This window comes from Marmota monax, unplaced genomic scaffold, assembly GCF_021218885.2.
Source record: "Marmota monax isolate L192 unplaced genomic scaffold, Marmota_monax_Labrador192_F-V1.1 WCK01_AAM20220418_F8-fsc00017, whole genome shotgun sequence".
NCBI lineage: Eukaryota > Metazoa > Chordata > Mammalia > Rodentia > Sciuridae > Marmota > Marmota monax.
Window position 1 is genome coordinate 9,364,702 of NW_026695241.1, and position 14,280 is coordinate 9,378,981.

Sequence of the window (14,280 nt, forward strand, 5' to 3'; positions counted from 1 at the left end):
TTCAAGCCTCCATGCCACCACAGTGGAGGGCATAAGAGACTCAGATAGACTCTGAAAAATTGGAAGGCATTTTTATGCAGGCACTGTGGAAAGACGAAGGAGTTAGGCATTATGGAAGGAGAGAAGAGAAATATAGGGAAAGTCACCTGCTCGTGGCTTGCAAAAGACCCCAAACCAACCAATGCCCTTTGCAATGGAGACATTCTTTCGTCAACTCAGTGTAACAGCTCTGAGGCGGCAAGGATAATCGTATTGATTTTGAAGGAATGTCTGGTTAATTTTTCACAAGGCGTAGATCCCTCAAAAATCAATAACTTTCTGCTGTATCTTTATTCCTCTGAATAAACCGTGTCTGTCGAAGAAACTTGATTCTCAAGCTCAATTGGATTCATAAAACATTCACAGACACATAGCACAAAAGAAATGTAAGCTTTCCCTAGGAGTGGTAAGTATTTAACCTCAGCATAGGACAAAGACTCTTCCTATGAATATGTTCTTGTCCTTGGACAGGCGTTTGTAGGAACTGTGGTTTCTGGGATGCAAAAGCTTCTTTTAAGCACTGATTCCCTTCCTCAAATAAAAGACACTTCAATAGAAAAAATGAAGGATATGTATGGAAAGCTTAACACTAGAAAATATTTTTGAAAAAAAATCTGGGATTATTGGGTGGTTGTTAAAATGCACTGTTTTTATTCTATTTTCATTTGCCATAATCTGTCTATAATAATAAACATTTTTGGAAGAGATAAAATATGCTTTGGGAACAGTATTAAAATGCTACTGAGTAATGTAATTCATGAGAGTTCTGCTACCCTATTTTGCAGATGAAACAAGTAAAGCCCAGAAAGGTTAAGTGTTCTTCCTAAGGTCACACAGTAAATGTTTCACTCATTAATTTAGAAATACCACTTTGAAAGTAAAATCAGTGAATACTTATTTATGAAGTATAGGGAATGTGTAAGGTTAGAAACTAAGATAATGTTGGATTAGATTTGATGCACAATGTATGAAGTCAAATAAGAAACAGGAGAGAGAAGACCAAATGGAAACCTTCTACAAATGATTTAGGAAGGCTGTAAAATCTTCCTACATGTGGATAATATTATTAATGACTCATTTTTCTATAAATCTGTTATAACATTTCCCAAGGAAGACTAGTTATTGATACTCAGATGATATTCATGTCATGACTTTGAACTCTTTGGTATACAAAATCTTACCCAGTTTTAAATACTTACAATATAACATGTACAGGCATTTTTTAAAAAAATTTTAGCTGTGGCAGATAGATGTCATTTCAAAGAGACTCAGAAAAAAAATATCAAGTTCCAAAACTAGTCTAGCAGTTATAAATCACTATATTTTCCTGGCTCTCACATCCTAAGCCTTTACCTCTTATTTTTACCCTGTGGGCTTATACACCCATCTGCATGTGTGTATGTAAATGTCTAAGTAAGAATAGAAACATATAGAGTCACATCAGATAATGATTAAAATAGGGGGAATTTTATGTGATTACTCTTAATTATTATTATTAATTATTAAAGAAATAGAAAAAGTTACTGAAATGTGTTATGTTTTACGATGGTTTCTGATAGAGTTTGTATCTGTTTTGGGAGGTACCAGGCATTGAATGCAGGAGCACACAACCACTGACTGAGCCACATCCCCAGACCTATTTTGTATTTTATTTAGAGACAGGGTCTCACTGAGTTGTTAAGTGCCTCACCATTGCTGAGACTGGCTTTGAACTTGCAATCCTCCTGCCTCAGCCTCCCTAGCCACTGGAATGACCATCATGCTCCACCACACCCTGCGAGTTTGGATCTTATGAGTTCCCAAAACTCACCATATGGTGAGGGCTTGGTCAGCAGCCTGGTGCTATTTGGAGGAAGTGGATCGTTTGTTACCATTTTTAAGATCTGACAAAATCATTAACCAGATATCTTTGTAGGAAAATAAACATGTCTCCTGAAACTGTATTCCTTTGAGTCTTTTTGTTACATATCCCATCTTGTCAATGGCCCAAGTGGGTGTGCCATGGGAAGGCTAGTAATTTTCTTGTGTCTTAAAAACCATTGAGAGTGAAAACTCTGTTCCTTCAGTCTTTAACTGATCCATAGGAAAATCATCATTTCAGAGACCTCACTACTACTGCGTTTAAAGCTCTAAGAACTTGCATTGTGAGCTGCACATATTTAAAGGCTCATGCCACCACCTTGCATCCAAACCTATTCGCTTTCCGTGATGGATTCTGCCCACCCACTGCTCCTCTACCTTGGCTGGGGCTGCAGCACAATGCCCTGTTTGCTTGGTCTCTCTCCAACATCAGCATTCCATGAGGCGTTGTGGGTTGCAGGGCAGATGATGGAGAGTTTCGGACTCCAGTTCTCTGTAGCCGATGTGTTGAATCACTTCAGGGTCACTGTCATGAAACCTGCTCCAGATCCAGAGACCATTTCTGTTCCTTGAAGGTGCTGAGGTAGAATATGAGGTAGAATGCGTGAGATCAACAAAACCCTGCACATGAAGTGGCTTTCCACCTTGTTGGGTTCCTACTCATGGGTCAGGTGTATTCAGGCCAAGTTGTCCTCCTTACGCTGATACTACACACTTGGGACCACGCAGCAAGATGAAGACAAAACTAGAGCCGGGAATTCTTTACCTGCTTTGATCCAGAAGGTACACATGCTAGTTAAGCTTGTCTTTCACTAGTTGTCAATAATTATGTGGACATGACCTCACGTCAAAGGAGACTGTAAAAGTTGGAGGGACCATAAATATGTGGTGAATGCTGAATGTTTCTATCAGGTACACGTCTATGTCTGGGTTTTGGAAATGCCATTAATTAAGAGATTAGTGGCTTCTGTTCTCCACTGGTAGAATCTTCAGCCATATGAGGACTTATACCAGGTTGAAAATGGTTGAGCATCTTAAGATGCAACTTGGAACAAGTTTAAGTACATATTTAACATCTGGGACTAGAATATAAAACATTCAATTAGGAATTGGTGTAGCATCCAAGTGGTTCAAAAGCCTAAGGGGTTGAATGTCAAATGAGTCTACACAGGTAAGAACCCTTGTAGGAGAAGAGAGACATTATTGAATCTTGACTTTGATAATTTGATCGTCACTGTGCTTATCTTCATCTGAAAACTGCATCTCACACGGAAACACTCACTGTAACTTGTTTTTCAGAGATTTGTGAAGATTAAGTGAAATCAGAGTTAAGAAAATCATTTGCAAATATAAACTGCTAGTTAAATATAAAGTACTCTGCTTTGATGACATTTTGAGCTCTCACTATTATTACTGCCTGGTAAAAAGAATGCTATCTGCCAAAACTGTAGTTCAGATATCAAGTACATATAAGCTAAAAGTCACCCTATTTTTATAGAGAGAAGAAAAATCTCCATTTTCTAATTCAATAAGTATAATAATTCATAGTCAGGTTTCTGATTTTGAAAGCTAACAAGTTAAAAATGATTTTTGTACTGATACAAACATACATTCTTTTCATACATAATCATGTTGCTGAGAAAAATAGATCATTTTGGTAAGATTGTTCATGTTGGGGGAAAATCTTTTAAAATACACAACTCCTTAGGAATGATTTATTATGAGAGAATTCATTTCACTAACTTCTATTAGTTCAGTCTTTCCCTGTGTTGTTTTGTCTCTGTCTCTCTCTCTCCTGTCTCTCTCTCCTGTCTCTGTCTCTCTCTCCTGTCTCTGTCTCTCTCTCCTGTCTCTGTCTCTGTCTCTCTCTCTCACCACCCAAATTTTAATAGCCTATCCAGGAACGGAAGATATGATGTCTTGAGGATCCGGATGCCTCAAACATCATCACTGTGCTCAGAGTACCTGACCAGTTATTGAGTTTGTGTTTAATTGCTGTTTTCCTTTTTTCTGGGTCACTTTATAAAACTGAAGAAGGGGTCTCAAAATTGATCTTATTTTACTACACTGTTGACTCCTCTTGAAAATGCAAAATCTGCATTCAGTACTTAAAAGAGGATCTATGGGTGGTGACATCTCAGGCAGAAAATAATCTGATAATCTGACTCCTGCTTTTAGAGTAGAGATACCTCTGGAATGTTGGCCGTTTGAATGCAAAAAGTCATATACTCATAAAAATAACAACACATGGCTACCTACTGGATATGACAATTCTTAAGCAATTCTCTTACGGGTGTGAGTTATTTTTAAAGGGCTTCAGTGACTACTGTGTATGGATCTTTACTGACCTTTGACATTTATGCCCAAGCCCATCTTTCTTCCACACTATGACTTCAAGTCATGGAACAGTGTGGTCTGAAGAGGGCCCAAGACAGTGGTGTAATTATCTTTTCTTTAACAATTGCGACAGCTGCAAAATGACGCCTCTTCTCTGTGGGAGAAAAGGGAAAGAGCAGATTTATTCTGTCTGTCTCACACTTCCCTGCAGGGTCAGGGTGCTCAGGGTGTCTGGGTAGTTTGCATTTTGCAGGTGGTCCTCTTGCTACCCCATCGCTCTGTAAGGTAGTAGAGGGAGACGTTACTTGGAGCTGGAGCAGATCTTGAAAATGAAGTGTCACATTTTTGTTGAACTTGGTGGTAGTCTTTGCCTTCTCAGAAACACTTCCTTTTAATGAGCAAAACGTTAAGGAGAAAGAATTTAAGGCTCCGCTGGCTTGCATATTTATCTGTATTTGACTTGGCAATGTGAATATTTTGTCATTTAAGCTCCAACATAGACTTTCCAGATATATTTGGCTGAAGAAAGTGATCTCATCAGCCACTCTTTTGAATGTTAGTAATTCTTTGTTCAGTCATGCTAATGCACTCTTAATTAATACCCCTTATCCACTCAAAGATTAGTGGATATGGCAGATTAAAGGTGGCCACAAAAGTTTTGCAAGGTAACCCATTGAGAGTTGTGGTCTGTTTGCCATTGACTTCACTCTGGGCAGGGTAGGGGATGGTTTCACCCATTGACAACAGCAGGAGTGGTCACAAACTAGCTTCCTGGATAGAGATCAAGGGCTGGGTTGCCTCACCTCCTTCTTATTGAACCATTTACTTGTGAGAGTCCTTCTACCTGCTGGGGAGAGCATGTGCAAAGGGTCTGAGGCCATATAAAGAAGCAAAGGAAGCCAGTGAAGTCCTGCCTTCCAGCCATCCCCAAACCAGAGGCACAGGAGGGTGATGAAAGTTGTTTTATTGCCTGAAGACAAAACAAGACTCCAGTTTATTCCATGAAGAAGGATTTCCCAGCTGAGCCTGGAACACATTCCTGATCCACCACATAATATATAATAAAACCATTCTTCTTTAAAAATCATAATCTTGGGGGAAAACAGTGAATATCATGTGTTTGTTTTCTTAGAATTCCTAGTGCTTAGAGCCCACTGCCTGCTGAGCATTTCAGAGTATTTGTTGAGTAGATATATAAATAAAGGATAAGGAAGAAATAAAGACAGATGCATGAAGATAAGAGAGGTGGATCCATTTGTTTAATCATTAGATGGGAGATTGCAATTAAAGCATCCTAGTTTCAGAATTTGGGTAAAAAAGGAGGTTTGAAATAAAGAAATTTTGTTCAGCTTATGTGAAATTAAGTTCTAAATCTAGTCTTGAAGGCAGGCGTATCATCAAAAATCATCCTTGATAAATCTTAAAATGCTTCTATTAAATAGTGTATGTGGGAAGTCACTTGTGAATTACTTGGGGGTCTTTTTTCAGTATGGCAGCCAGGGAGATTTTAGGTTTGACCTTGAAAAGTGGCTCTTCCATGCAATAGATTGAGGCACATGACCTTGCACTAATAGGAAGATCCCTCACAGCAGCTCTGGAGATGGGCTTAACTGTTGGGAACTGGACAGCCCACCGTCTACCTTTTTTTGGTGAAGTACATTCTATGGAAGGCCTTTGATTTTCCCTGATGTAAGTAAAGCAAGCTCGGGCTCTATTTTGCCTTTTTAGTATAGGCGCTCCATAGGGATGATCGGCTACCGCATCCCGCATCTGCTTTCTGAAAATATTTTCTGTGTCCTGTGGTTCTTTTCATCGTTCTATTTTTATTAGCTTTTATTTCTCAGCCAGCCCATTCCACCGAGGGGAACCCTATTTCCATCACCTGCGCCAGATGTGAGAGAGAAGTGTCTTTTGTTTATGTATCTGAAAAGAGTTAGACTATATTTTATTAACAAAACCACATTTGTTTACTGGTGGATACAATGCTGTGCTGAGAAATGCTCAGAGACAAGAAACATGGAAATAAAGTGTGTGGATCCCCCATGCCATTCCACTCTATGCAGAGCCACCTGTGCACAGTTAGTTACTCCATCTGTAAACTGTGCTGTGCTGGATGGTTCGGCTCACCTAAGCTATGACGCGTGACATCTCCAGGAGTCTGGAAGACCCGCATGCTGCACACTCCTGTTCTTGAACAATCTCACTGGATGTGATAGAAACAGTCCCCACTATTAGCATTCATTACTTCTCCTCTTTTCTCCAAGAAAAACTTACCCACTTTCTCTTTTCTTTTATCACCAATATTATTTTTAGCAGAGTAGTCACTTAGGTGTAGTGGATTATTTTACTGTACCGAAACTTACTTAGGGAAGCAATGTCTAAGAGGTGAGAAAACACAGATAAAAGGATTCACTGCTTCCTGGAGTTGTTGATGGAAGAATCAGAGCAGCAGTACAGTCAGGCCCTGCTTTGTTCTTTCATTAAGTAGCATTGGTCAAGGTCACTGATAATCTCCATGCTGCTAAAGGCAATGGTCACTTTCTGGTCCTCATCTATTTTGAGCTCTGATTTTGATACATTTTCAATGTTTACTCCATTTTTTCCTTAAACCACAAACCCACTGGCTTTCTTCCCTCACTGGATTCTCTAAATCTATTATTACTTTCAGTCTACTTGGCTGGTTTCTCTCCAACTTCCCCACATCTTCTAATAGGATGGGATCTAATCCATAGATCTCCTCATTTCATCTTATACCTTTTAGAACCATCTGTGCGTACTAAATTCACCTGCATCCTGTGTCTCTTCTCTGAATTCCAGAATCATATAGAATTGCCCACTTCACATCTCAGTTTAAGTGTCTAATCATCATACAATAAGTGACTCAACCTCATCACATTCAAAACTAAATTTCTGATTTTTCCCACCATTCTAAACTAACCTCTCTGAATTTAATGACAATTCCATTTCTCCATTGTTCAGAGTAACTTAACTTGTAGCCACATTTATTGCTGCTTTCCCACCCCCCTACTTCTCGTTCAGTTCATAACAAATTTGTTTACTCTAATTTCAAAGAACATCCATCTCAACACCTCTACCAATAATCTCTGGGATAGATTATTTCTTTCAATCCCCTAACTGATCTCCCAGCTTCTAGGTTAAAGTCTGTAACTGACACAGTAGGCCCAGTGATAGCATTAAGCCCAACAGGAGAACTCTTCTGGCCAAAACCAATAACCATCTATTTTCTTCTATTACTTTCCTATTCTCATTTCTAATAATCTTCCCCTCTTGTTCTCTGTCGTAGACACGGTCTATCCTTATTTTTCCTAGGTTAGTACAACTATTTCTCCTTTTGGGCATTTGAGATCATTATTTCCTGCTTTACAAACCACAGAAAATGTCTGGATTCCACCTCAATTCTTCCAAAGTCATTGCTCAGTGTTATCTACAGCAAGGGACTCACTTACCACTCCATTTGAGATTCAACCACTGCCCCATTCCTGCTGTCCTGCAAATTTTACACTGATTTTATTTACGCAATAATTTATACAACCTTCTAGTAAATAATACATTTATTTATTTGTTTATTTTTTTCTAAACTGTTTATTTCCTCCCTTTCAAATGTAAGCTGCCTTAGGGCAAGATGTTTTATTGTTTTTGTTATTGCTGTTATCATTTTTTTTTGTTTTGATATGCTCTATTTACTAAAATTACCTCCAGCCTCTAGAATGTACTTGGTACAACGTTGCCCTTCACAGCACAATTATTAAGTCAACTAGTGGGCAGGTAGAGTTCTGGGTTTCTAAGATGTCAGAGAAGATGATCAAATATAAGAGAGTCTAAGTAGCTCAGAGTCGTAAAAAACGATCTGGAATTAAGAGCAGGTATTAAATCATAAAGCACAGAGCATGACTGTAATCCATGAAAATCCATGCAGAAAATTTTTTTTGATGATTTCTGGAGAATAAGAAGTAGTTCTTTTTGAACTGAAATAATTGTGTAGATGAGCATAGATGACTTTATATACCTAAGTTGAGACTTTTAATATTAAAGAATCAAAGGTAATTCTCATATTGTATGAGAAGAGTTTGACATCTAGATAGGAAATTCTACAAAGTTAGAATCTTGATCTTGAGTCAAAAATGATCTGTTTGTAACTATCCATTAATTAGTTATTAAGCATTTATGTACTTGGTGCAGATTTTAGGAATTGAAAATACTATGGAGAACACATGTATAGATGATCATATAGAAGATTAATTCATAAGATATATAAGACTGATTTATAAGATATATAAATTTGTCAATTAACTCCAGGGCTGCAACACATGCAAAATATTATGGACCCAAAGGAGGGTGCTGCTGGAGCAGGCAGGAGGTTTCCTAGTGAAAACCATGCTTACTCTGAATATTGGAGGGGGAGCAGGAGTTCTGCAGATGGAAACAATGAGAGCCCATTAAGGAAAGAGGACACTGCATATCTATCATCCTCAGAGCTGTTTTGGTGTGTGATCTGTTTGGAGATAGGGATCAATATCCTTGCTGAGTCTGGACATTGAGTAGGTGGAACAAAGGAATGAACTGGCAGGTGTGAACTAAGCTAGTGGGGATTAGTCCCTCATTCATGCACTATCCCTGTGTGCAAACACTGGAGTATAATGTGCGCCAGGGATGGGCACTATCACCTGAGATGCTGGAAACACTTAGGAAAACCCAGTGCGACCTGCCCTGAAAGGGCATAGAGTCTACTAGAGAACCAAGCACAGGTAATTATAAACCAAGTGAGCAGTGATGATCGCTTCAAGGGAGAGCACCAAAGGGCAGTTCAGGAACAACTGTAATAACAAAACCCATGGAAGATATTTCATCCAAGATGCATGACCATCTTCCATATGAAGGGTACTTGGGGTGTGCATGTGTATGTGTCTAGTACGTGGTGTGCATGTGGTACATTAGTGATGAGTAGTATATGTGATGTGTCAGTGTGTGACTGTGTGTGGTGTGCATAAGATTGTGGTGTGTGTAAAGTGTGCACATGGTTGTTTGCATGTGTCACATGTATGGAATGCATTTGGTATGTATTTATGCTCTGATGTGGGTAAGATTGTGGTGTGTGTGTGTGTGTGTGATGTGTGTGCTTAGAATATTGTGCATGAATGAATGTGGTTTATATGGTATGTGTACCTGTGATGTGTGTGTACATGCATCTGTATATGAACTTTTATGTGATAGGGATATTTATGTGTGTGTGGTGTGTGTGTCAGAGCATACAGTGTGTATATGCATGTGTGTGTGCATATGTTGGATGTGTATATAATGCACTTATATGTAATATGTATGTGTGCCTTGTTTGTAGTGTCTGTGTATGTTTGTGTGTGCATGCATGTGTGGGTGTATAGGAATGCATGTACATGTCAAGGTCTCTAAGCCGAGAGAAAGTTGAGAACTTCATTTGGTTCAGTTTAGCTCTGTGGTAGAGAGTGCAGGAGCATGAGGGAGAGATGAGCAAAGCTGGACAGTGAGGCCCCTACAGCACCATCTTGAACACACAGGGATTACCCATCGGCTTATGGGAGCATTTAAAATGTTAGACATATATGCGTAGGACCGTCCCTGGTTGTAGGAGAGACACTGATCTGGAGAGGTAGTTAACTGGGTTTTAATAATAGGATATTCCAGTAAGATGGGGACTATATTGTGCCTATTAGATCTATCAGGAAAACATTTAGGAACAAATTATGAAGTATTGTCATCTGTGTCCTATAGGAAATGGGGAATGATGAAAGTTTTATACAGTGGCCAGGGTCATAAAATGATCAGATAGTTTAAGCTGATAAATCCAGGCAAAGGGTGTGGAGGGCAGAGTCTGGTTCCAGGAAGTGAGGACTGATACATGCCAACAGCCATCTAAGAGACAGTGTCAGTGTGGATGAGCAGATGGACGGAAAAGTCACTTCTGTGCTGCTAAACATAGATAAAAAATTTTTTGTGATTTTGAGTCTAAAAAAGGATATTCCCCAACAGCGTTTTTTAAATTACTGATAACATTAAACATCACCACAAACCTGACCCAACCCCAAGGGTCAAAATTCTCTGTTTATTTGTTTAGAATTTAAAAAAAAGACATTTTAAAGAGTAATAGAATTATATAGGAAGGAAATGAAATGGTAAGGCAACACTGAAACCTCAACCATAAAACTGGAAGAAATGGAAATGACTTTGAGATTGACATAGGTCCCGAAAAAGACAAAAGGTGTTTCCTTGATTGATTTTATAGAATTTCACCTGAAGTAAAATTGAGAAAGAAATGAAATTGGAGTCATCATCATGGCATCTGCTAATGGTATTCAGTGCATACATCACCATCCAAGGTGTGTAACTCTGGGGACAAGAATTACAGAAGGAAGGATTTGCAAACATGTCAGTCAAGAAGTTGACAATCGAGTGGCGGTGGCCACGGGCTGGAAGTCATATTGCTAACACCTTTGCAAGCATAAGGTGCAAGATAAGAGGAGAATCGAGTTGCTCAGTGACACTGTGCCAACACAGGGATCAATCTCAGCCACCAGTGAGGCTGTGTCTGACAGCTGCTCTATGGAGATGAACTAGTATTAGAAAGTCAGTGTTTGAAATAAAACAGGCTGAAAGCCAGGCGTACGGTCAGAAAGAGAGCTAGGAGAGCACAGAAACAAATGACCCCAAGGTGTTCACCACAGAACAGTACAGATAATTGTGATTATTATTTATTAACGGAAGCATTTAACAATCATAAAGCATTAATTGTTTTTGAATGACTATAGAAGGATCTAGAAGGGGAAAGAAGCTACCATTTATTGAGCACAGATCACATGCTCTGTGCTAGCCTTTAGGCTGGGTGTGTCAGGGCAGAATTCTCACAGAATTATGTTGGATTCATATTTCTTGTACTAAGCAGCTGTACAATCTGGAGTGAGTCAATACCTTCATAGCCTTAATTATCTCATCTTTGAAATGGGAGGGTACATCTAACCTGTTATGAGTGAGTCTTGAAATTTGTACAAAGTTCTTGAGAGTGAAAGGGGGAAGATATGACTAAACAATATGAAGTCAAGAAGGAAAGCTGGGTTGTTGACAGTGGAGAAAATGAACAAATGATGAGATCAAGAAGAAAGAGAGGGAGGGAGAGAGAGGTGAGAAGAAGAAGAATTAGTGATGAAGTCAAAGATATAATTCATGTTTCATGGTTATGTGCCTTGTTCACTATCAAAACTGTCAGTAAAATTTTAATAAAACACTAAGTGAGGCTTTTAAGGAACTTTCTACCACATGACCTGATAGTTGTGGTGAGTCACTGATGATAGACAAATCCAGTTCAAAACAAAACTGCACACAGAGACCCAAGGCTGAAGGCAGAGAGGATCCTTAATACTGTTCTGTTTTTTTTTTTTTTTTTTTGAATACTCAGAAATCAAAAGAGATCTTCAGAATTTTCCAGGGTATGGATATTGAGAGATTCACCTTGGCTTTGGCATTGAAAGCAGAGGGAAACCATTACTGATATGCAATGTACATTTTCTGTGTAAAAGAGCAAGCAGGCAGCTGTGCATGGCATACACCAAAGCACACAGACACAATCACAGACGGAAGGTACAGCCTGACTCTTGTCTTTTTTCTGTCCAAAAGGCTCTCAGTTGTCATTTACTCATGGCCCCTGCCTGGATTCTGTCCAAGGCTTCCAACTCAGTTTGTCTCTGAGTACTTGATTGACTGATTTTCCTGTCTCTTCTCTTGGTCACCCACTGTGAATTTTCCACACAGACAAAATATGACTTTTTTTTTATTTTAAAGCTTTGAATTTATACTTAAAAAAATGTGACATTTAAGGGTCCTCCCATCCCCAACTCCTGACTGCCTGTCCCTGGAAGACCATGAGCCCACCCTGTCCTCATTTACTGACTTCCATTCAAGTGGTCTGTAATTCATAGCTGTTTCCTGTGTCCTAATGTTTGCACCTGCTGTTTCCTTGGCTGAGATGTATTTACCCCCAGAAGTCTCATGACCTTTGGTCCTCATACAAAGTGATTCTTCAGAGAGCTCTCCTCCTCTGTTTAAACCAGTTACTAGTCATTTACCACCAACATTATAAATTTCAGCACACATTTATTTTACCCATATCACTTTTCACTATTCACAATTAATTTTGTTTTCTTTTGCTATTTTGTTTGCTTTTATTTTGTTTTGAATGTGGAGGGTTGGTTGATGTTTGGCTTGGTTTAATATGTTTTCCTTCACACTAGGGAGTAAGGTATGTATGGGAAATAACAGATGTCTGTATTGCTGAAACTGAGATTCCCAGCACTTAGAGAAGTATGTGGCATGGAGTTGGTGATCAACATACTGGAAATTCATGGCCAACTGACTGAATAAATGAATTACACTTTGATGGAGTGATCCATCTACCGATTATCACAGAGACATTAATGTGGAATTATGAGTAGCTTCTCAACTCTTTAGCCTGCCACCATTTATTCTTTGATGCATAGGAATACATTCTTTGATGCATAGAACCTGAGAAATCCAGAGCTATAAAGGTGTCATCCTATCCTTGACTTATAGCTGGAAGGTGGATGGCACCATCCAATGCAGATGACCATGAGAGAGGCTGTTAGCCACAGTGGGCAGACTCATGGCAGGAATGGTAGACAGGGCCAACTGATAACCAAAGAACAAGTTCAAATGGAAAGAGCAGCTCAATATTGAAGTTCTGATACCACACGGGAAGTCCACTTTATGGGGTAGAATGGGGTTGGAATCTATAATTTCAAAGCAGAGATGGCAATACCAAATATAGAATAAATTTTAAAGGAAATGTATCCATGGGAAGAAAAAATAAACAAATACAGTGGAAAAGTAGGAATGTGGGACTTACTTGCAAGACAAAATCAGAAAAGTAGCCCCACCAATTGAGTAGGGGTAATAAGGTTTCATGGAGGGCCCTGAAGTTCTAGGCTTCTATGTTGAGGTGGAGAAGACATGAGTAGATAGAAGGGGTGTGTGCTTCTACTGGGTATAAGAAGAAAGCAGGCAACTGAAGAGTGATTTTTTTGAACATGAGACTCTCTGTTACTTATGTGTAAAGCAGCTGAGTTTCTTTACCAATGTTACATTTTAGCAGAGTGAAAACTCTTGATATTTTGCCATTGATTTGCATAAATTGTGTAGAAGACCAATGTCACTTTTGGAGTTCTAGAACAGATCTAAGGTTAGACAAAACATTGCTATGAGCAATAATGCTATATGTCATAGATTTAAGTCATTCTATATATTGCAACAATTTGCCCTCTGGTGAAAATAAATTACACACAAATCAAAGTAAATACATAAGTATCATAGCTATGAAATGTTTATGAAGTGCATTTTAAAAATGTAAAGCACACATCTGGTACTGATATTTGTACAAACTGCTTTGTTAATAAGGACTCATCTCCTTCAATGATAATTATTGAATAAATATAAAACCAATACCTCACAGAATTAGCACAATGGACTGAACTGTAAATAAGTAAAAGAATAAAAACAATGATTGTTTTATTGCATAAATAATATCAATCTATGCAATCACACCAAACATGCATAAAGCCTTTATTATTGTGATATATCACTCAAAGATAAATAATATATGTTCACTTTCATACAAGAAAAAGTGCCTGGAACTTTGTATTATTATAATTAAATATTTTTATTTTTTTAGTTGTATATGACAGTAGAGACTATTTTGATATATTTATACAAACATGGAGTATATCTTTTTCTAATTATCCTAATCTATATTGTTTTATTCTTTATGGTTAAATATTATTTTAAATTCTTGGCTCATTTTAATCATGCTTTTGAAGAATACAGACTATTTTTAACTGCAATGGACACAGTTAGATACGTATTGTGGATTTCATTTTAAAAATACTGACATTCATCTCCCAATTGGAATGACTTATTGTGAAAGCACCAGGAAGTAATTAAAACATACTTTTTAGTCCTTGGTACAAGTACAATTCTCTCTCTCTC